At 45.2% G+C, this 11,668-nt stretch overlaps 1 protein-coding gene across 2 annotated transcripts in view; it reads right to left on the reverse strand.

The window, feature by feature from the left end:
- Nucleotides 1-11,668, reverse strand: part of RPS6KA2 (ribosomal protein S6 kinase A2) — a 388,441-nt gene that overhangs the window by 331,264 nt on the left and 45,509 nt on the right. The gene's annotated exons all lie outside the window — the stretch shown is intronic.

The following is an 11,668-nucleotide window of genomic DNA, read 5'->3' on the forward strand; positions in this document are numbered from 1 at the left end:
CCACCCACAACACACACAGAGGCACTATAAACTTGGTAAATACTTTAAGATTTCTTATATCTCAGTAACTGATCTCAAGTTCATGAAGGGTTTTATCCCAATATTTCTAAACGTGCTAAACAGGTCTTTTACTTGTTAATGAAATTTGGGAGGGAGGTAGGGGGAGGAAACAAGTTAAACAGGTTAAAAATCCAACCACTGGGTTTTTTCTTGTTTGTGCGTATGTCTGTGTACAAGTATGAGTAATTGAACATTTGGAAGTTATTAAGGGATTTGTAGTTTTGCACAGAATTGCAGGAAATCAAAGATCTTGAGGATGGTCTCAGGATAGTCTCAGGAGTTGCGTCCCCCTCAAAAGATATGTTGAAGTCCTAACCCCTGTACCTGTGAATGTGGCCTAGTTTGTAAATAACACATGTAATTAGTAAGGTCACATGAGGTCATGATGGAATAGGGTGGGGACTTAGAAAAGGAGAGACACAGAGGAAAGACGGCCATGTGAAGATGGAGCCAAAGATTGGAGTGATGTAGCCATAAGCCAAGGAACATCTGGACCACAGAAGCTGGGAGAAACAGGAAGGATTCTCCCCTGCAGCCTTCAGAGGTAGCAGGGCCCTGTTGCATTTTGGACTCCTAGTCTCCAGAACTGTGAGCAAATAAATTCCTGTTTTAAGACTTCCAGTTTGTGGCACTTTGCTGTGGCCGCCCCGGAAGATGGATACAAGCATCCTCCTGGTAGCACGCTTTGCCTTGAATGCTGATTGGCCAGAACGGGACACACTCACTGTAAACCCTTGACAGGAAAGGAGATTCTCAGGTCATGTTCATTCTCATACTAACCAGCAGAGTGCTCAATAGATCCTTTTCATTCCCTGCCCGACTTCTTAAATGTACTCAGTGGACTTGAGTATACCAATGATTGTGAAGACCATGCAGGACCACGCAGTGTTGTGTTCTGTTGTATATAAGGTCACATGAATTGGAGCTGTCGATGGCACCTAACAGCAGCGTTATCTCACCGACTTGATCTCCTTTGCTGGAGCAAATTCTTCCTAGTCCTCATTTCAGGGCCCCTTCCCAGGCCCTGAAGGCTTCCTGTCCTCCTTTTCTGTCCCCCAGTTCCCATCTGTCTCTCCAGACCGCCTTTCTGCCTGCCTTGCGTCCTCCCTCCAACCTTGTGCAAGGCTCTGGAGACACGGGAGTGGACGGGCAAGCACAGCGGCTCCAGCCTCAGTGAGCAGGGGAAACCTCGTTCCCTTTCATCCTGGGAGCTACCACCGACAGCCACGCTAGGAGGTGGGGTTTTATGTTGGGAAAATTGGAGCTTGGACTCCCTAGCACCCCAATTTGTTGCCGCAGCTGAAATGAAACACGCAAAACTGTTTTTCTTGTAGTTGTTTGGCAGCTGATTATAAAGGTGAAGCAGACAACGTAAAAAATTGTGGTTCAGAATTCCCAATTCCTCTCTGATAAGACAAGTCGAGACCCTCTCAGGCTTCTGCTCTCATTCCTGTTTGAAGAGTATCTTCAGTTCCTTTTGTAATCGTTTAACTCCTGGTACATCTGTGTGTCTCCCTCCCCCAGAGTCCGGACACTCTGAAATCACAAAGCATGTGTATCTGTCTCCTCCAGAGCACATGGGGGACGCTAGACAAATCAGTGCCTGAACCCTTCATCTGTCAATATTTTTTTCATCAGCTCCATATTTCCCCAGGGCAAGAAACACTCAGAATTAATGCATGTGTGTGATTGTATTGACAATTCTAAATCTTTATCTTTTTCATCCTATGAAATGAGACGTTCCTTACAATTCGAAAAATTAAAACAGAAGGTTAGATTTTAGAAGAGACAATTGTGATGTTAGTCTCGACAGGAAAAGAGATAACAGTTACGGGCTACTTCTGTGTGCCAGGAAGGTGGGCCAGGTGCTTCATGTGACTTCTCTCAATTAATCCGCACAGCAGAGAAGTCATCCCTCGAAAGGAATCCAGCTGTAAATGGGGGAACCAGGTGGAAACTACCCTGCTGTCTAAATTTATTTTAATTATTATTTGAGTATATTATTTTTGTAAAAAATTTAAATAATGTAAAATCAAACCAAAACCACTGCCGTCGAGTGGATTACTAGTCATAGCGACCCTATAGGACAGAGTAAAACTGCCCCATAGGGTTTCTAAGGAGCAGTGGGTAGACTTGAACTGCCAACCTTTTGGCTAGCAGCCGAGCGCTTAACCACTGCACCACGAGGGCCACTTAAACAATATAGCTACTGCCAAAGTCGACTTTGACCACATCCTCACCCCAATTCTCATCCACATCTAAAGGTACATATCCTTATAGCAGGTTTTCTTCCCATTTACAGACACTTACATTTAGGTATATAAAAACACAGAGAAAGCAAGTGTTGGCAAAGTCGTGGAGAAACTGGAACCCTTGTCCATTACTGGTAGGATTGTAAAACGGTGTAGCCTCTGTGGAAAACAGTTTTGGCAGCTCCTCGAAAAGTTAAACATAAAACTACCACATGAGGGATCATAATAGAGGGTTCCAGACAGAGCTGGAGAAAAACATAGAACAAAAATCAAACTCACGAAAAAAGACTAGACTTACTGGTCTGGCAGAGACTGGAGAAACGCTGAGAGTATGGCCACCAGACACCTTTTAACTCAGTACTGAAGTCACTCCTGAGGCTCACCCTTCAGCCAAAGATTAGACAGGCCCATAAAACAAAATGAGACTAAATAGGCGTACTAGCCCAGGGGCAAGGACGAGAAGGCAGGAGGGGACAGAAAAGCTATTAATGGGGAACACAAGGTCGAGAAGGGGAGGGTGTTGACATATCACGGGGTTGGCAACCAATGTCACAAAACAGTATGTGTATTAATTGTTTAATGAGAAACTAATTTGCTCTGTAAACTTTCACCTAAAGCACAATAAAAAAATAAAAAAAAAATCTACATTATGGCCTAGCAATTCTTCCCCTAAGTATACACCCAAGAGAGTTGAAAGCAGGAATGCAAACAGAAACCTGTACACCAATGTTCATTGCAGCACTATTCACAATAGCCAAAAGGTGGAAGCAACCGAAATGTCCATCGACAGATAAATGGATAGACAAACCGTGGTGTATCCATACAACAGAGTATTACCCAGCCATAAGGAGAAACCGAGCTCTGACGCCTGCTGTGACATGGATGGACCTTGAGAATACGATGCTGAGTGAAATAAGTCAGGCACAAAAGGACAAATATTGTATGATCCCATTTACATGAAAAATCTAGAAAAGGCAAATGCAGGGAGAGCAATGTTTATTATTGGTTACCAGGGGTGAGAGGAAGGGGGAGTCAGGGAGGGTTATTCCTGAGAGGAACTGCGCTTCTGTTAAAGGCAATGAAATAATTTAGAAATGGACAGTGGTGATGGCTGAACAACACGATGAACTTAACGTCACTGAATTGTACATGCAAAAAGAGTTGAGATGGCAAATGTTTTGGTATATATATTTTTACTCCAATAAAAAAAAAAAAAGAAAAAAATCTTTAGTAGCGTTTTGAGGGAGTTAACATCAGTTAGAAGCTGCAGCTTGCTTTTTCCCCTCAACAGTAAGCCCTGGGAGCTTGAAAGTGCCGGAGCATGTTAGGTCATTTCCTCACAGACAGACAGTTAGGGTTTTGGTCTTTTCCTGTTACAAACAATGGCACAGAGAATAGCCTAGGACCATTGTTCCGCTAACTGCCTTCCTAACGTTCAGCCCCAACTTGTCCAAACAAGTCTCTGGCCGTAGGTAGTTCCGGAATCTCAGAGCTAGGAGGGACCCTAGCAAGCTTCTGCTCAGACTTCCTCACCGTGCAGATGAGGAAACACAAACAGGAGAGGTGAAGATTTAATTCCACAAAGCGGCAGACTGACTTTGACCAGCTCCCACGCCCCATCCGACCCCATGACTTTGGTTTGGCTTCCTGGCAATGCAATCTCATTTCATGCCAGCCTGTAATACAGAATTCAATGTTTTACACGTGACCTAAGGAGTCCTGGTGGCATGACAGTTAAGTGCTCCTCTACTAACCGAAAGATTGGCGGTTCAAACCCACCCATGGCTCCACAGGGGAACTTTTGATAACTGTGACCCCACGTGTTTCGGAGTAGAACTGTGCTCCACAGGGTTTTCAGTGACTGATTTTTCAGAAGCAGATCACCAGGCCTTTCTTTCGAAGCACCCCTGGGTGTTCTCAAACCATCAACCTGTCAGCGAGCAGTCGAGCACAAACCATTTTTGAAAGCCAGGGACCTCTCGTAGATACTCAGATGTTATGGAACGTGCAAACCAACAAAGTAGCTCCCATTTCCTGTCACGCTTATAGAAAGTGACAAGTGACTTTTTACAGTTAATTACCTTTTAATATTAAATGTGTAACATCTCAAAAAGTTTATCTTCTCCTCAAATATCTGAAATTAAATACCATAACTTGTCTTACAAGCACCCGGAGGCTCCTTGTGGGAGATTTAAAGGTGGGAAGGTAGGCTCTGCCTTAACCATCTCAGAAAGCTAGCTCTTCAGTGCTGGTTTCTCACTCAGACTTTCTAGGTCTCCTGTGACAACACCTTTCTTTGTCTTACTTTTTTCTTTTTTTAAGGTGGCCATTGATAGCTCAGTTTCTGGGGTCAGACAGCCCTGCATTGTTGCATCCCTCCACTCTGGCCCCCACTTTGCGGGATTTCTCCAGAGCGTCTTTTAGTTTGTTTTTAACTTCTAGAAGATCAAGCTTTTAAAATGGAGCTTTCTTAAAAGAACAATTCCCATTTTCTGAACAAAAACCACATACGAACATGCTAGAGCGTCTTCAAAACAAGGCTATCGCTCCTGTCCCTTGTGATGCCAGTTAATCATGGACTTGAGCTCGAGCCCTCCGTTCCTAAGGCAGAAGCCCCTGGAAAGGCCAGAAGCACAACGCAATTGCATGGCAACAGAACTAGCAGAGCCGGAAGCCCCTTCCTTGGTTTTCAACCACTGCTCATCAACTAAGCCATGCTGCCTTCATGAGCCACCAACTCAGAAGAGAAAGATTAAGTGCCTAATTTGGGTCTCAACCAGATCCTTCTACTCAAAAAAACAGCCCTATTGCTATCACACTCCTCCGCCTGCTGGGATACACTATTTCTGAGACATATTTAGGCACCCACTTCACATGTAGAGAGCCGTTAAAATAGTAATTTATTTGGAATGTCATGGTAGAGTAAATATAAAATACACTTGCTGCTGCTAGCTGCTGTTGAATTGACCCTGACTCATGGTGACCCCACGCACACCGGAATGAAACATTGCCCAGTCCTGTGCCATCCACATGGTCGGTTGTGGATAGGACCATTGCAATCCATAGAGTTTTCTTTGGCTCATTTTTGGAAGTAGGCTGCCAGTCCTTTCTTTCTAGTCTTAGTCTAGAAGCTCCTCTGAAACCTGTTCATTATCATAGCAACCCACAAGCCTCCGCTGACAGATAGGTGGTGGCTACGTATGAAGTGCACTGGCTGGGAATCAAACCCAGATCTCCGTCAAAGAAGGTGAGGATTCTACCATTGAGCCACCGCTGCCCCATATAAAATATATTTGTTGTTGTTGTTGTTAGGTGCCATCAGGTTGGTTCTGAGTCATAGTGACCTTATGTACAACAGAGCGAACACTGGCTGGTCCTGAGCCCTCCTCAGAGAAGACGCAGAAGCTCAATATCATCAGTCAGGACAGGCCAGAGGCTGACTGGGGAACAGACCATCAATTACTCAGATACAAGTTCAAGCTGAAGCTGAAGAAAACAAAAACAAGTCCATGAGAGCCAAAATACAACCTTGAGTATATCCCACCTGAATTTAGAGACCATCTCAAGAATGGATTTGACACATCGAACACTAATGACCAAAGACCAGACAAGTTGGGGGATGACTTCGAGGACTTCACACATAAAATATAGGAAGAGAAAAAAATCAGAATAAAAACATAATCAACATAAAATATAATCAGAAAATAAAAACAGAATAAGTCAGTAGGTGTTAGTCTTCTCAGGGCCTAAAACCTTGGAGTGTCCAGAAAAGCAATTTACATTTTAGGACTGGATTAAGGTGGATATAGGACTCCCTGGGTGGTGCAAACAGTTAAAAACTTGTCTCCTAACTGAAAAGTTGGAGGTCTGAACCCACCCAGAGGTGCCCTGGAAGACAGGCCTGGAGATCTGCTTCGGAAGAGTCACAGCCTCGAAAACCCTGTGGCGCAGTTCTACTCTGCACACACGGGGTCACCGTGAGTCAGAAGGGACCTGACAGCAGCTGGTTCGGTCTTTGGTTTTGGTTTAAGGTTGGTACAGGCTAACTGTTCAGGAAGTCCAAACAGATTCTCTAAATCTGGCCCAGCGCTCCAAACGATGAACAAAGCCGTCTCGTTTCAAAGTCATATCACAACATGAGCTCTGAGGTTGGGGACCGCACTTCTCTTTTCTTCATGGGCAAGGAGAAGCTGACAACACGTTCAAAGGAGAACTTTAAGCAAAGCAGACACAAATGATAAAGAAATGGAGGACCCACAGGAATGGGGAGATAGAGACACCAAACTGGCAGAAGGCGCACCTTATTTTATTTTCACTCTGTTGGCAGTGAGTGCAAGCCAGTCATGATTCTAAAAATACCACTGCCCACCTCCCCCAGAACAGGCAGACCACTGGGTCAGTCATTTGAGGGAAGCAAAATGGTCATTAGCCTTTGGTGTCATGGTTGACTTTCATCGTCGTTCCTCTGGAGTTTTAGAAGAAAAACGCTGTAACACCTTCTAGTATGGCCGCCTGAAATTTGCTGTAGGTGGAAAGCTTTTTAATTCTCCTTTGATCTCATCCTCTGAAACATTTCATAATCTGTGCTTCTCCAAGTGAAGTATAATCACCCCTTTTCGAGATTTGCCTTTCTTCAGTCTATTTAGATTTGACTTCCCGACATTCTACAATTTCTACCATGTTCAACCACTTTCATTTTTAGTTCATTAATCCTATAGTGGAAGGAGCCCTGGTGGCGCCATGGTTAAGCACTTGGCTGCTAACCCAAAGGTCAGTGGTTCGATGCCACCAGCACCTCTGCAGAGCTGACGATCTGCTCCTGTAAAGATTTCAGCCTAGGAAACCCTATAGGGCAGTCCTGCTCTGTTTTATAAGGTCACTAAGAGTTGGAATCGGCTCAATAGCACACAACAACAGCAATCTCATACTGGAGTCTGAAACACTGGCAGTTTGAAACCATCCAGAGGCACCGTGGAAGACAGGTCTGGCAATCAGCTTCCAAAAGCCACAGCCTTGAAACTCTATGGGGCAGTTCTACTCTGCACAAATGGGGTCACCATGAGTGGAAATCGACTTGATAGCAACTAACAACAACAACGAACCCTAACCCTCCCTACATTTCTGGAGTAGTGTCAGTCACTCTTCTTTGAGCAGCTCTATCACCGTATGTCCGTGACTCCCCCGACCCCACGTGGCATTGCCACCTCTAATAGTGTTGTCCATTCCTGTCCTTTGCTGCTGCTGAAGATCTCTAAGCTGAGGTCAGTATTTGGGGCCCTATTCCCAGTGGGGAACTGCAGCGATGTTCTGTAGAGGCTGGTAGTCTAAGGGCTTAGGACGTTATCTGACTGGGGTCCACATAAAGTCGCCAGAAAACAAAAACAGGGTGAACTAGGGTAACGACGTCTTGGTTGGACCTCATCCTGGTGGAATAGGTCTGGGCCAGGTGGTCCTGGGTTTGAATCCTGCTTCTACTTCTTATTAACTGGATGGGTCCTGGTGTAGCTGCAAAATCTCTTTGAGTTTAAGATCCCTTTCCCGAAAAGTAAAACACTAACTCCTGAGCTGCCACGTGGAAACACTTGGCGTGACTCTGACCGAGGAGCACTCGTTCAAACCTGTCCCTTCCCTCCACACCCGCCAGGTGCCCAGGGGACACTGTGCAGACCAGGAAGGGATGGCGGGGCTTCAGTGAAATCACAGCCAGAAAATAAGAGCAAGGAAGGGCGCTATTTCTCGATTGCAGCACTGAGATCAGAAAATGTGGCTGAAATAATTCTACTTCTGGGAATGAGTTTTTGTTTTTCTTTCAGGCATAATTAGAGTACATTTCTGTAGTATGCTTCATGAATACCTGAAAGGGAGAAACAGTCTATTTTCAGGGTATAGATTTCTCTCCTTACACACACACACACATTTACGCACATGTATATACGTATGTACGGGTATCAAATCTACCATGTTAATTACCTCATTAAGATCACACACAAACAAGCACACATGAATGTATATATATGTATGTACCAAAAACCAAACCCCTTGCCGCTGAGTCCACTCTGACTCATAACAACCCTATAGGACATAGTAGAACTGCCCTACAGGGTTTCCAAGGCATGGCTGTTGGTTCTGAACTGCCAACCTTTTAGTTAGTAGCTGTAGCTCTTAACCACTGTGCCACCAGGGCCCCATCTGTATGTACAGGTATATCAAATTTACCGTGTTAATTATCTCATTTATCTCTTTAAGATCACACACACACACAAACATGCATGTGTATATATGTATGTACAGGTATATCAAATCTACTGTGTTAATTATCTCATTAAGATCACATATACATCTGTCTTATGTACATATATACATACATACATACAAACACATACAAGCAGTCCTGGTGAAACAGTGGTTAAGCACTCGGCTGCTAACCAAAATGTTGATGGTTAGAATCCACCAGCCGTTCTGTGGGAGAAAGATGTTGCAGTCTGTTTCCATAGAGATTACAGCCTTTCTTCCTGAAAGTGAAGAGGACTTGAAGCACTTACTGATGAAGATCAAAGACCACAGCCTTCAGTATGATTTACACCTCAACATAAAGAAAACAAAAATCCTCACAACTGGACCAAAAACAACATCATGATAAACAGAGAAAAAATTGAGGCTGTCAAGCATTTCATTTTACTTGGATCCACAATCAACACCCATGCAAGCAGCAGTCAGTCACTAAATCAAAAGAAGCATTGCATTGGGCAAATCTGCTGCAAAGGACCTCTTCAAAGTGTTAAAAAGCAAAAATGTCGCCCTGAGGACTAAGGTGCGCCTGACCCAAGCCATGGTGTTTTCAGTTACCTCACATGCATGTGAAAGCTGGACAACGTATAAAGAAGACCGAAGAAGAGTTGACGTCTTTGAGTTGTGGTGTTGGCGAAGAATACTGAGTATACCATGGACTGCCAAAAGAACGAACAAATCTGTCTTGGAAGAAGCACAGCCAGAATGCTCCTTAGAAGCAAAGATGGCGAAACTGCGTCTTACATACTTTGGACATGTTGTCAGGAGGGATCGGTCCCTGGAGAAGGACATCAGGCTTGGCAGAGAACAGGGTCAGCGGAAGAGAGGAAGACCCTCAATGAGATGGGCTGACACGGTGGCTGTAACAATGGGCTCAAGCATGACAACACTTGTGAAAATGGCACAGGATGAGGCAGTGTTTCTTTCTGTTGTGCGTAGGGTCTCTGTGAGCTGGAACCCACTCAACGGCATCTAACAACATATATACATACCTCCCCGGGTGACACAAATGCTTAAGTGCTCAGCTACTGACTGGAAGGCTGGCGGTTTGAGTTCACCCAAAAGTGCCTCAGAAGAAAGGCCTGGCAGCCTACTTCCAACAACCGAAACCCTCCATGAGATGCACCGACACAACAGCCATAACAATGGACTCAAACACACCAGCAACCAGGAAGGTGGTGCAGGACGGGAAACGTTTCCTTCTGTCTTACGTGGTCGCAGGCAGCCTGGGCGGCGCCAACGGTTAAGCGCTGAAATACGAGCCAGAAGGTTGGAGATTTGAACCCACCCAGAGGTGCTCATCACTGAGTATTTAACCTGTTGACACGTAACTGCACATAACTCTTCTTTCTGAGGCCGATTTATGGGGTAGGTTTGAAACCCTGGTGGCGCAGTGGTTAAGTGCTACGGCTGCTAACCAAAGGGTCGGCAGTTCAAATCCACCAGGTGCTCCTTGGGAACTCTATAGGGCAGTTCTACTCTGTCCTACAGGGTCCCCATGAATCAGAATCAACTTGATGGCACCGGGTTTGGTTTGGTTTTGGTTATAACGTAACATAAAATTACAGTGTTTGCTATCTGAAATAAGTGTCTTTTTTAATATGCTAAAAATAAGAGTAAACTGCAGACAAGATAGTCCTTCAAACAAATACATTTGGCATGGAAAAACATCACATGCTATGGACGTAAACGGACAGACAAACCACTAAGTCAGTCATATATCTGCTGTTAAGGAGCAGCCACATGTAGGAACCTATTAGGAACATAAGATCGTGTTAAAAGACTATTTTTTAAAAGGAAGCTACATCTACACTAATGTTAAATGATCCACTAGACTCTCAGGGCATTTTACATGAAACTTTGATTAATTTTCACAAGGGTAAAAACTGCCATTTCTGCCCAGGTGGCATCTCCGAATCCTGAGGTAGAAAGACACGGGCCATCTAGTATAAACGTCTTAAACACAAACCCTCTCTCTGATGGCCTTTCCCAGGGATCACTCAGCTCCCTGCTCTTCAGTGACTCCAGGAACAAGGAGCACACTGCGTTCTGGAAGCTCCAGGCAGCTGCACTGCTCCAGTGGCCCAATGGTTAAGCGCTCAGCTGCTAACTGAAGGTTGGCAGTTCAAACCCACCAGCCTCTCCAGGGGAGAAAAGACCTGGCGATCCACTTCCGTAAAGGTTACAGCCTAGGAAACCCTCTGGGGCAGCTCTACTCTGTCCTATAGGGTCGCTATGAGTCGGAATCGACTTGACAGCAGTGGGTTTGGCGAGCTTTCTGGCTGCCCAGCCCAGGTCCTTACACACCCTGTAGTCAGCCCCGTTCTCCCTGTCCTGTGACATTCTGGGTGTGCTTCACTATGCCAGGCGTCCTTAGGACTCCACTCACTCTAGTTCACAGCACTGACTTCCACTGAGGATCACTTCTGAGCAATAAGTGTGGTGACATTATGAAAAACGACCCCTTCCGTGGATAACGTAGTACAGAGAACAGAGTGCCTCAGTCACGACACACCTGGCTAATTACAAAAGCAAACCTGTCTTAGTCTCCTGGGGCAGCTGTAACAAAGTACCACAAAGTGGTGCCTTGTAAGAACAGAAATTAACTGTCTCTTAGCTCTGGAGGCCTGAGTCTGAATTCAGGGTGCCCCCAGGGCCGTGTTCTCTCTGAAGGTGCTAGGGGAGGATCCTTCCTTGTCTACGCCAGCTTCTGGAAGCTCCAGGCATTTCATGGCTTGTAGACAGAGCCTCATGTGGCTTCTTCCCCCGTGTGTATCTCATTTCTCTGTCTGTCCTTGTCTTTTATAATTAGCCACTCAGAAGAGGTTAGGATTAGGAGGCACCCTAGTCTGGTGAGCACTGGTTAACCAAACTGATGCGTCTACAAAGAAAGACCCAGTCCCTAAACAAGGACACGGTCACCAGTGCTGGGTTATGATGTCAACATGTCTTTCTGGGGGACACCACTCCACCAATCCATACTGAAGGCTGTAGGCTTTGATCTTCATCAGTAGTGACTTCAGCTCACTTAATGCGGACACGTTATCAGGAGGTACCAGCCCCTAAAG

Source organism: Loxodonta africana, chromosome 1, assembly GCF_030014295.1.
Source record: "Loxodonta africana isolate mLoxAfr1 chromosome 1, mLoxAfr1.hap2, whole genome shotgun sequence".
Lineage (NCBI taxonomy): Eukaryota > Metazoa > Chordata > Mammalia > Proboscidea > Elephantidae > Loxodonta > Loxodonta africana.